The following is a 10,411-nucleotide window of genomic DNA, read 5'->3' as shown; positions in this document are numbered from 1 at the left end:
ACAACATCGTGAAATAATGAACCAAGTCATCAACATGGGAAATCACCATGGACAGTATCAGCAACATTCCAAGTTATCTGAGCTACAGAAGACACGTCCTCAAACATTTTCTCACACTGACAAGCCTCTTGAAGCCGAGGACTGGCTTCGAGATATGGAGAGGAAATTAATTATTGCAAAGTGTTCAGATCTCGAGAAAGTACTATATGCTCCACACTATCTCACAGGAGCAGCCGCATCGTGGTGGGAGAATTTTCTGCACATGCATCCCAACGAAAATGACATAACCTGGGATGATTTCAAGGAAGGTTTCCGTGGTGCACATATTCCTAAGAATATTATGAAAATCAAGAAGAGAGAATTTGATGACCTCAAACAAAGAAACATGACAGTGTCAGATTACAACAGTCAATTTACCCTATTATCCCGCTACGCCAATGAGGAGCGTATGACTGAAATCAAGAAGATGGAGAAATTCCTTGACGGTCTGGCGCCCGCACTTAAATGCCAACTGGTCGTGCACACTTTTCCTGATTTTAAAACGCTGGTGGACAAGGCCATTACTCTGGAAAATGAGAGACGCAGTCTGGAAGATATCCGCAAGCAAAAAAGGGACCAGACTAACCACACTCGCAATCACCGAAGCAAGATAGATTTTAAAAAGGGTGGGACACCCAAATTCTCATCCAATGTCTCACGCCCAATCAAGAATTTTCATGCAAGGGACAAGGAATTCACCTATCGCCCCGGCGTTACTTGTTACGCTTGTGGAGAAGAAGGGCACTATGCCAAACAGTGCCCCAAGCCAAGGAACTCAACCCCAAAGCCGAACAACGACAGCAATAATTCAACGCCCAAACGAAACAATTTCAATCCCAACAATAACCACAGGAAGGGTCATCTGAACCATGTAACCAAAGAGGAGGCACAAAATGCTTCGGATATCGTACTCGGTACGTTTCCTGTCAACACAATACCTGCAATGGTTTTGTTTGATTCTGGAGCTTCTCACTCTTTCATCTCGAAATGTTTTGCTTTGCAAAATAATTTTTCGATGCTTCCTTTGGAGAAATCCATAATAATCAAGTCCCCCGGGATTCAGCAAGTTTCTCAGAATTACTGTCAGAATGTGGTCATTGAGTTTGAAGGATTGGAGTTTTACGCAAATCTTATTGTATTGGAAAATAAAGGGCTGGATGTCATCCTAGGGATGGATTGGCTAACCACCAATAAAGGTTTTATAGACTGTTTCAACAGGACCGTGATTCTCACACACCACCAAGGGAAGACAATAAGAGTATCAGCCAAGGAAGGAAAAAGACCCCGGCAACCGAGATTAAATAAGGTGGACGTTTCTGAGCTAAACAAGGTTCCAGTAGTGTGTGAATTTCCAGATGTATTCCCTGAAGAGCTGCCAGGCATGCCACCAGATCGAGAAATAGAATTCCGCATTGAACTAGCACCAGGAACCACCCCCATATACAAGAAACCATACAGAATGGCACCATCCGAGTTGATCGAATTGAAGAAGCAGATAAAGGAATTACTGGATAAAGGGTACATTCGGGCCAGCTCCTCACCTTGGGGATCACCAATTTTATTTGCCAAGAAGAAGGATGGAACGCTGAGATTGTGTATCGACTATCGAGCACTTAACATGGTCACAGTCAAAAACAAATACCCGATGCCAAGGATAAATGATTTGTTTGATCAACTTGCTCAGGCCAAGGTATTCTCAAAGATTGACTTAAGGTCAGGATACCATCAATTGAAGGTACGAACGGAAGATATCCCCAAAACAGCCTTCACCTCCAGATATGGACTGTACGAGTTCACAGTGATGCCATTTGGATTAACTAACGCCCCGGCATATTTTGTTCACCTCATGAACAAAGTATTTATGAAGTTTATGGACAAATTCGTCGTAGTATTCATCGACGATATTCTGGTATACTCCAAAACACCAGAAGAGCACGCAGAACATCTCAGGATTGTACTAGGAGAGCTAAGGAAACACCAATTGTATGCCAAGTTCAGCAAGTGCGAATTTTGGCTAAGACAAGTAGGTTTTCTAGGCCACGTGCTGACTCAAGACGGTATAGCAGTGGACCCAGAGAAAGTCAAGGCCGTACTCGACTGGAAGTCACCAGCCAGCGTAACAGACATACGAAGTTTCTTGGGAATGGCAGGGTATTACCGCAGATTTATTGAAGGATTTTCCACCATATCCAAGCCTATGACACAGTTACTCAAGAAACATAAGAAGTTTGAATGGACAGAAGCCTGTGAGAAAAGCTTCCAAGAGCTAAAGCGGAAATTAACAACAGCACCAGTATTAATTGTACTCGATATACACAAGAATTTTGAAGTATTTTGTGACGCATCCAGAAAGGGTCTCGGATGCGTGTTGATGCAAGAAGGCAAGGTTGTCGCCTACGCTTCAAGGCAACTTCGCAAACACGAGGAAAATTATCCCACTCATGATTTAGAAATGGCAGCAGTTATTCATGCACTCAAGGAATGGAGGCATTTTCTACTTGGGAATCGATGTGAGATATATACGGATCACAAAAGCCTCAAATACATTTTTACGCAGCCAGAACTAAATTTACGGCAACGCCGCTGGTTAGAATTGGTAAAGGATTATGATGTTGGTATCCATTACCATCCAGGGAAAGCAAACGCAGTGGCCGATGCCCTGAGTCGGAACCCCAGCTCCGACGGGAACTATCTGCACAGCTTGAGGCCCGAATTCCATCAAGAATTTGTCAAGCTCAACTTGATAATGGTAGCAGAAGGCACCATATCAAACTTGGAAATACAACCACACCTTGTGGAGAAAATTAAAGAGGCTCAGTCCGGTCACCCCAGCATTGAAGGAATTAAAAGGAAGTTGAGTATGGGCAAGGCCTCGGAATTCGTCATAGACAATGAAGGAATATTATGGTACGGAGAAAGGCTATGCGTGCCAAACATAGAAGACCTTAAACAGCAAGTTTTAACTGAAGCACACACCACTCCATATACGATCCACCCTGGAGGAACCAAAATGTATAAGGATATTCAGGAAAGATTTTGGTGGCACGGTATGAAGAGGGACATAGCCGCTTTCATTGCATGCTGCGACTCGTGTCAACGCATAAAAGCTGAACATCAGAGACCAGGTGGACTACTACAACCTAACAAAATACCTGAGTGGAAATGGGATGAAATAGGGATGGATTTTATTGTCGGATTACCTCGGTCACGACACGGGAATGATGCCATATGGGTCATCACTGACAGGTTGACCAAAGTAGCACACTTTATTCCGGTGAAGACAACCTACACCACTCAGAGGCTTGCCAGAATTTATCTTTCCTGCATAGTATGTCTGCACGGTGTCCCGAAGACTATAATTTCCGACAGAGGCACTCAGTTCGTCTCAAGATTTTGGGAGCAATTACAACAGGCTCTGGGAACCCAACTAGCCTTCAGTACCGCATACCATCCTCAGACTGATGGACAAACAGAACGCGTAAACCAAGTTTTAGAAGACATGCTGAGAGCATGTGTCCTCACCTATGGAACCAGTTGGGAGGACAACCTGCCATATGCCGAGTTCGCATAATACAACAGTTACCAGGCCAGCCTGCAAATGGCTCCTTTCGAAGCCCTATACGGAAGGAGATGTCGTACCCCGTTAAATTGGTCAGAGACCGGAGACAGACGCATCTTCGGACCAGATATGCTCAGAGAAGCTGAGGAAAAAGTCAAGCTAATCAGGGACCAACTTAAGACCGCTCAAAGTCGACAGAAAAGTTATTATGATCAGAAACATCGTAGGGTCAGCTTCGAACCCGGTGAATTCGTATACTTGAGAGTATCCCCGATGAGAGGATTGCAACGGTTTAAGATTAAAGGAAAATTAGCACCAAGATTCATTGGACCATTTTGCATAGTGGCACGAAGAGGCACTGTAGCCTACCAGCTAGACTTACCCGAAGACTTGTCCGACATTCACGACGTGTTCCACGTCTCTCAATTAAGGAAGTGCGTAAGCAACCCAGAGAAACAAGTATCTCATGAGAACATTGACATACAGCCAGACCTCACTTATCGAGAATGTCCCATAAGAATATTAGAGGAGTCTGAAAGGAGGACCTGACAGAAAACCATCAAGTTTTTCAAAGTCCAGTGGAGCAATCACACCGACAGTGAAGCAACCTGGGAAAGCGAGGATTTTCTTCGGACAGAGCATCCACACTTATTTAAGGATCAGCTGAAATCTCGGGGACGAGATTTTTCCTAAGGGGGTAGGTGTTGTGACACTCCAAAATTTTTACTTTGGTTTTCAGCAAAAACTTTGTGGTTTTTGAAAAGAGGCCATTTAAAATTTTCCAGAAAACCTTCCTCTTAAGAGACTTTCTTTTCTTTGGCAAGGTTTTTATTCTGGCTTCAAACTTTGGTGTTTGACCTTTTGAAACTTCTTCTCTGTTGGTTCTCTCTCTAAATTATTTTTGGGAGTTTAATCTTTTTCTTTTAAAAAAAAGAAACTCCATGAAATTTGGGATTTTCTTATCTTGGAACCACCATGACTTGGCATTCTTGCCCATGTGGTAAAACCCCTCCAAAACCTCCCCTACAACTTGTGATCAACCTAAATTCCCTGTCCCAACTAATCCAAACTGGTTTTGGATTTTTATTCCAATTATTTTTCCCTCAATTCAATTCTGAAAATTATTTGGAGCCTGAGAGATTTTCAAAGCAAGTGCCCTATTGCATTTGAGTTTTGACCTCAAACCAATTCTCCTGGATTGTCCTTTGAACCCACAACCCAGAACCATCTTGATCCACTCCTCCTCTTTTCAAATTTTTCAAAATTCAGTCTCTGCAAGTTTGGACCAGATTTGCCAAATTTGGTGAAATTCATATCTACACTCCTCCAAAAATTCCACCAAAATTCAGGCAGCCTATTTGAGCAAGGAGAAGCCACCCCACCAAAAATCAGCTCAAGGAAAAATCACCAGAGGCCAATTTCATTCGGTCGAACACCTTGTGGGCACTGTTACTGTTCAATGTTCAGAAATTCAGTTTCAGTGTCATCTTCAGTTTCGACAGTTTCAGTCACGCGGCCACAGTGCACTTTGCACGTTGCTCGCGGCCTCGTTTGCTTGTCCGAAGCTTCACACGCGCACTTGGCGCGACCCTGGCGTCGGTGGCGCCCTGGCCCGCCTGCGCCAGCGTGTCTTGCGGCGGCCGGCTCCCCGTAACGACCGACAGGGAGGAGAACGGCGGTGCAACGCCGTTCGGCACCGCCCAAATCTTCTGGTGGCTCCGCGTGGCCTTCTCCGTGCCAGCGCACGCATGCGGCACCGTCGCCGTGGCGCAGCACGCACGGAGAGCGCTCTCTGCCGCCGACGGGCCCGCGCCACCCCATTCCATCGAGCTCGACCCAAACGCCCAAACCCCGGCCAGCTTAGCACAAAAATGGACCCGTTGAACCTCCGTGATAACGCTCGACCCCCTAACCACCCCGACCGAGCACTGCGCCACCGTAATCGCTCGCCGGAAATCTCCGTTCACGGCAACCGCCTCGGACCGCCTATATAAAGGGGTCCCGAGCTCACTCTCGTGCACGCAACACCTCCACTACTCACCAACACCCCGCCAGGCCACTGGGTGGACCTCGAGGAGGTCTCCTTCCCCGGCTCCGGCCACCTCGCCCCGCCTTGGCCTCCAGCTCGATTCACTTTGGTGAGGCCACCTCCGGTGCCCAAACCTCGTCCGTAGCCCTCTCTTGCACCCAGTAGTCTAACCCCCACCTCAATTTAATCTTTGCAGCCCTCTCCGACGAGCTCCATCCACGCCCGAACCACCGTCCGCCGGAGTTGAGACCGCCGTCGACGTGCTGCTCACCGGCGACCAACACCACCACCCACCGTTGCGGAAGGACACGGTGAGCACATTGGTAACCTCTGATCCCCATGCCTCGCCGTGGATCGCCGCTGGCGACCACAGCAGCTCTCGGGCGCCGACGAGCCTCGTCCCTCCCATTTGAAATTTAAACATGACAAGTGGGACCCGCTGTCAGCCTCTCTGTCCTTTCTAAACGAAGCGTTATCTGAAAACGCTCTCTGCCAAATACGTTTTCTCTTCGGGCTGGCGTAATCGCTACCGAAGCGTTTTCTGCTTTTATAAACTAGCCCCTGGAAATCTTCTGTTTCATTACAGATAAGTCCCTGGACAAAAACTCTTATAACTTTTAATCAGAAAAGTATTTTTGATTGATTCTTTTTCTGTTCTCTTTAAAATTTTGTCTAGTTTTTTATCAGATTTATTTGAAAAATATTTGGTTTACCTTCTGTGCTCTCCTTGGTATTTACGTTAGCGCATATATCTTCTTTAAACGTAGATACCGAAGGAGGTGACGGAGCCGCGAACTTCACCGAGCTAGGCTCCGACTACTCTGAACCAGGCAAGCATGTTCGAACTTTTGATATGATGAGTGTCTTGGCATGTTTTGCATTTAGTTAGTTTCATGGCATGCCGGTGAGTATACCGATGAACGTTATTTTATGTGATAATGAGGTAAGTGAGTTCGATGATCCATACGTGGATGAATGTGAATATGAATGGCCATGTGTTGGCATGAGGATGGGTACGACGGCAGTGTTGTAGCATGCCAGTCTTACGCCAGACTATGTGACTTCAGTGTCAAACCATATCGGTCCAGTACCTATCATTTCCTTCCTTGTACTACCACATGTTTTCCGCAAGGAATATGGTTTAGTAAGTTCCAAACCGCTTTCATGGTACACACCAAAGAGGAGAGGCCGTGATGATGGTTCCATGGCCCTGGATTAAAGCCAGTCATCCGGTCAGGGGGCATGGGTGTTTCTGGTTGGGACCGAGAGGGGGGCACCCCTTAGAGCGCGCGTATATAAATTTGATCCCATGCTATTCGAGATTGTGATCTCCCCGTCTCAAAAGTTTTTCTTGGACGATGACTAGGGTGATTCCTAGCATCGAGAGGTAGGATGGGTGTGTACCGGTTAGCTGTGTTTTCTTCTGAAATACCGTAAACGGAACTAGTCCTTCGTGACTACGGAAATCCGTTGACTGTGGGAAAAAATTTGTACAAACTCTGCAGAGTCATATATTCCTCCAAATCATCTCTTCCATGTCAAGTTTCGTTCCTTCTTATCCTAATCAATTGTCAGCTTTGATGACAGAGACTCCGGTGAATCGCATGAGTGCTAAGTCCGGTTAAATGATCACTCCTGTGGATGGACTAACCCGTTTGTTTTCATGAATTGAATGTTTATTATGAGTATTATTTACTTGTGAATAAAAGCCCTTTATGTGATGTCGCTCAGACGTCCGACTGTGGCATTTCTTTTAAAGCCCTTTATGTGATGTCGCTCAGACGTCCGACTGTGGCATTTCTTTTAAAGCCCTTTCTGCGATGTCGCTCAGACGTCCGACCGTGGCATTTCTTTTAAAAGCCCTTTATGTGGTGTCGCTAAGATGCCCGACTGTGGCATCATTTTCCTTATTTTTATTTGTTCACCTTTCGAGGCGTCGCTTCAGACACCCGATCGGTCCTTATTTATGTTCTGTGGAATTTCAGGCGGACTACCGCCGTTTTCCCTTTTTACTTACCCGTTATGCCAGTTTTATTTATTGTGCATTAAGGAATTAATCATGTTGCATCCATGCATGCATTTGTTATATCTTACGTCCGAACTGTCTTGCGAGTACTTTCAAAGTACTCACTGGCTTGTTGATTTGGCCAGATGCTGACGAAGGCGATCTCATGGATGAAGAGTTCGATAGCGAGCCCGACACTTAGAGGAGTCCCAGTCAGTCTTGTGCGACCCTGGATTTGTCCACTGTTTTATATCCGCTTCCGCTACCAAATAAATTCATCGAGCCTCTCCTCGACGCTCGATGAGATGACAGACGTAGAGTCTTGTCTTTCTCTCCCCGCTGTGTTTTTCCACCACCAGCCTATCCTTGAGTCAGTAGTATGTCTCCACACCACTGTGTTCTGTCCGCCATTATGTATGATTATTGGCGTGCTTGTAATAATTTGGTTGAGCAACCGTAGTTCGACCCTGTAATATATTTTATGCTACTGGCTTATTGTATCAAGAATTTGTCTGCCAGTGTGGAGGATTTCTCTCATACTGGACTTAAAAGATTGGCTTTTCAATAAATATTTTTATTGGAAAACCGGTCGTGACACTACTACGGCCTGGATTTCCACGATCTGGCTCCGAACTTCATCCTCAACATCTCGGCGTTTATCATCGTGTGCGAGGCTTTTCTCTGCGTCCGCCCTCATTTCGGCCTCTAGCTCAAGACCTTCAACGTCAAGCCCAAGGTGGTGCGCGGTAGCCAGGTAGAGTGCGGAGGCGCCATGGCGGGGAAGATGGCCAATGTCCTATGGTTCGAGGGCTCTTTCGTGGAGACCCTAAAGGGATGGCAATCTGGGTGGTTTTATATCACCGAGCCGCGCAATCCAAAATGGACTGCAGCCCCCGAGTTCCGATTCGGACCCCCCATGCGGCTTATGTCCTGGAAAGAGACGGGCCTGTCGTGGGGTGACGAAAAAGAGGTGACCGGATTGCAAGCATGCATCCAGTCCCTGGTGAACAAGCCAGTCCAGCTTGTTAATGTAATCCAGGTTATGCTCATCCGCCGGATCCTCCCGTGCCAACAACGGGATTTTAATCTGTGGGAGTTCGACCCGGCGCAGCATCAAACCCTTAGCAGGCTCTTCGACACGACGTACGAAGACGCCTGGAAGATGCTATTCATACGAAGACGCCTGGAAGATGCTATTCAAGGGCGCCGAGGCTCCCGCATCTGCTTCCGAGGACCGCGGATATAGCTCGCAGCGTCACGCTAGTGAGGTATGCCATCTACACCTTTTACAGGATGTTAAGCTTTTTTCATAGTTTGACTCTATGCGGGATCTAAACTCCCTTACCTTTGACAGGCTTGGCGAGCGATATCCGGACTGATTAACTGTCCGGCTCCGCTGCCTGAAGACCCAGCCCCAGCTCTACTAGCAAAGCTACTAGTTCCGGCGCCTTATGTGGTGCCGGAGAAGAAGGCCAAGAAGAAGAAGACCACGGGGACTCGAAAGAGTGCCCGCAACATGGTGGTGTCGGACTCGTCATCTGACGAGTCCGAGACGCCCTCCTCCCGCGAAAACGAGGACGAGGAAGAAGAAAACTCTCACCCCCAGCGGAGGAAGGAGAGAAGAGGAAGGCCGCCCCAACGGGGGAGGCCGAGGGGTCTAGGAAAAGGAAGACCCCTCCGCCGGACTACGCCCCCAACGCCGAAGAGGGCAAAGAGGAGTGGCCAAACAGGGCCAAGCGTCCGGTGAAATCGTAAGTTCGGATATCAGAATAACTCATGATGTTCCTTTGTTGCACAGCTTTCCCTAATGTCGAATGTAATTATGCAGTCCGCCCCGGGCCGAATTCGACGAATCGTCGGGCGGCTCCCTGGACTCATCGGACGTGAACTCAGTTCCGCCCGCTGTCTCCCCCCGCACTGCAGACGACGCCGAAGTGGCGTCGCGACAATCTCTGGGGCAGGAGGAGGTGGTCCCGGAGGAGCCGCAGGGCAACCTCCCGGACTCCAGGGGTGAAGGGGATAAGGCTCCCCAGGGCTCTCAGTCCGGCTTTGTGCCGGACACCGCGCCGGAATCTTCCATAGTTCCGGACCGCGGTAGGCAAATTCCTTCCAAGAGGAGCAAGCCTTCTGAGCCGGCGGCCTCCGTCCAACCGGAGGTGCCAGACAATCTGCTGGAGATGCTTGACGATGCCTCCATTGACGAGGGGCACCGTACTATTATGAGTACGGTGATCCAAAAGGTTCAGTCCGCCAAGACCGGACTGACTGAAGCTTGCACTAGCCTTCTAACAGGCTTCAAGGTAAGTAAAAATATGTAAAAATATTACCGCATAGACAGTAGCCCCTGATGCTCTGTTTGGCGTTCGGAAAGAAAAGCCGAATAGAGGATCTATTAAATGTCGCAGGAGTCTAACAAAAAAGAGTCAATATGCGTATGCAGGCTTCGCTGCTATCCACTGCCGCACTGACTGCAGAGGTGGGTGTACTGAAGCAGGACCTCGAGCGGACCGAGCAAGAGCTCGGCCTTGCCAAGCGGCGGCTCGGGGAGGAAGAAGGTAAGAAATACCTTACAAAAAAGTGCCTATAAAAAGGCTTGATTGCAAAAAGAGTAACAGGATTGTACTGCTTATTGTAGGGGCCACGACTGAGGTGGCGACCCTTAAGTAGGCGCTGTCTGAGGCCGAAAAGAAAACGGTCGCGGAGCGCACCGAGCGAGACAGACTTGGGGCTCAGGTCGGCGAGGTGCAGCAAGAGCTTCAGGCTCTCATGAAAAAACATG

Source organism: Triticum aestivum, chromosome 6A (assembly GCF_018294505.1).
Source record: "Triticum aestivum cultivar Chinese Spring chromosome 6A, IWGSC CS RefSeq v2.1, whole genome shotgun sequence".
In the NCBI taxonomy this organism is placed as follows: Eukaryota; Viridiplantae; Streptophyta; class Magnoliopsida; order Poales; family Poaceae; genus Triticum; species Triticum aestivum.
Note: the sequence above shows the minus strand (reverse complement) of the source record.